The following is a 2,782-nucleotide window of genomic DNA, read 5'->3' on the forward strand; positions in this document are numbered from 1 at the left end:
CATTAGAATCACACCTGACTTTTCAACAGAGACTATGAAAGCCAGAAGCGCCTGGACAGATATCATGCAGACCCTAAGAGAACACAGATGTCAGCCCAGGCTACTATACCCCGCAAAACTCTCAGTCCTCATAGATGGAGAAAAAAAGATATTCAATGACAAAAACAAGTTTCAAAAATACCTACAAGCAAATCCAGCATTACAAAAAACACTGGAAGGGAAAATACAACCCCCAAAAATTAATTTCTTTCAAGAAAACACAGGAAATACTTAACCTTACTACAGTAAAACAAAAAGCAACCAAGCACACAACCTTATGACCACAGCCAACATCAAAATCAAGGGATCTAACAGCCACTGGTCATTAATCTCTCTCAACATCAATGGACTCAACTCTCCAATAAAAAGACACAGATTAACAGAATGAATATGTAAACAAAACCCAGCAATCTGTTGCATACAAGAAACACAGTTAAGACACAAAGATAGACATTACCTGAAGGTAAAGGGATGGAAGACGACTTTTCAAGCAAACGGACACAAGAAGCAAGCAGGATTAGCCATTCTAATATCTGATAAAATAGACTTTCAACCAAAATTAATACAAAGAGATGAGGAAGGACACTTCATACTCATCAAAGGAAAATTCCACCAGGACGACATCACAATCCTGAACATCTATGCTCCAAATACAAGAGCACCCACATTTTCAAAGACACATTGATAAAATTTAAAACACATATAGATCCCCACACATTAATAGTGGGAAATTTCAACACCCCACTCTCAACAAAGGACAGGTCAACAAAAAAGAAATTAAACAAAGAAACAATGTCTCTGACAGAGGTCATGAATCAAATGGACCTAACAGACATTTACAGAACTTTATACCCAAACACAAAAGAATTTACCTTCTTCTCAGCACCTCATGGAATCTTCTACAAAATAGACCACATAGTTGGTCACAAAGCAAGCCTCAACAGATACAAGAAGACTGAAATAATCCCTTGTATCCTGTCTGATCACCATGGAATAAAGCTGGACCTCAGCAACAACAGAAATAGCAAAAAGCCTACACACACATGGAAACTGAACAACTTGTTACTAAATGACAGCTGGGTCAGGGGAGAAATAAAGAAAGAAATTAAAGTCTTCCTAGAACTCAATGACAATTAAGACACAACATACCCAAACTTGTGGGACGCAATGAAAGCAGTGATAAGAGGAACGTTCATAGCACTAAGTGCCTTCAAGAAGAAATTCGAGACAGCTCATTCAAGCAACTTAATGGCCCACTTAAAAACCCTAGAAAAAGAAGAAGCAGACACACCAAAAAGGAGTAGATGGCTGGAAATAATCAAAGTCAGGGCTGAAAGCAATTAATTAGAAACAAATAAAACAATTCAAATAGTCAATGGAACCAAGAGGTGGTTCTTTGAGAAAATCAACAAGATCGACAAACCTTTAGCCAAGCTAACTAAAAGGCAGAGAGACACCACCCAAATCAACAAAATCAGAAATAAAAAGGGGGACATAACTACAGACACTGAGGAAATCCAAACAATCATTAGGACTTACTTCAAAAGTCTGTATGCCACAAAATTTGAAAATCTAAATGAAATGGACAATTTTCTTGATCGATTTGACTTACCAAAGCTGAATCAGGACCAGGTAAATCACTTAAATAGTCCTATATCCCCCAAAGAAATAGAAGCAGTCATCAAAAGTCTCCCATCCAAAAAAATCCCAGGACCAGATGGCTTCAGCACACAATTCTACCAGACCTTCAAAGAAGAGTTAACTCCAATTCTCTTCAAACTATTCCACAAAATAGAAACAAAAGGAACATTACCAAACTCATTCTATGAAGCCACAATCACCTTGGTACCTAAACCTCACAAAGATTCAACAAAGAAAGAGCATTTCAGGCCAATCTCCCTTATGAACATTGATGCAAAAATACTTAACAAAATACTTGCAAACCGAATCCAAGAACACATCATAGGTATTATCCACTATGACCAAGTAGGCTTCATCCCAGGTATGCAGGGGTGGTTCAATATATGGAAATCCATCAATGTGATCCACCATATTAAAAAACTCAAAGAAAAAAACCACATGGTAATCTCCCTAGATGCTGAAAAAGCATTTGACAATATCCAACATCCATTCATGTTTAAAGTATTGGAGAGATCAGGGATACAAGGCACATATCTAAACATAGTAAAGGCGATATACAGCAAGCCTATAGCCAACATCAAACTGAACGGAGAGAAACTTAAAGCAATCCCACTGAAATCAGGGACAAGACAAGGCTGCCCACTCTCTCCATATCTCTTCAACATAGTTCTGGAAGTCCTTGCTAGAGCAATAAGACAGTTGAAGAAGATCAAGGGGATACAGATTGGAAAAGAAGTCAAATTATCACTATTTGCAGATGATATGATAGTATACATGAGTGAACCCAAAAACTCTACCAGGGAACTCCTACAGCTGATAAACACCTTCAGCAAAGGGGCCGGATACAAAATTAACACAAAAAAATCAGTAGCACTCCTGTATACAAAAGACAAAAGGGCTGAAAAAGAAATTAGGGAAACAACACCCTTCACAATAGCCATAAATGACATAAAGTACCTCGGTGTAACCCTAACCATGCAAGTCAAAGACTTGTATGAAAAAAATTTCAACTCTCTGAAGAAAGAATTAGAGGAAGATATGAGAAGATGGAAAGATCTCCCATGCTCATGGCTTGGCAGGATAAACATAGTAAAAATGGCCA

This window comes from Psammomys obesus, unplaced genomic scaffold (genome assembly GCF_907164565.1).
Source record: "Psammomys obesus unplaced genomic scaffold, mPsaObe1.curated_primary_1811, whole genome shotgun sequence".
Lineage (NCBI taxonomy): Eukaryota > Metazoa > Chordata > Mammalia > Rodentia > Muridae > Psammomys > Psammomys obesus.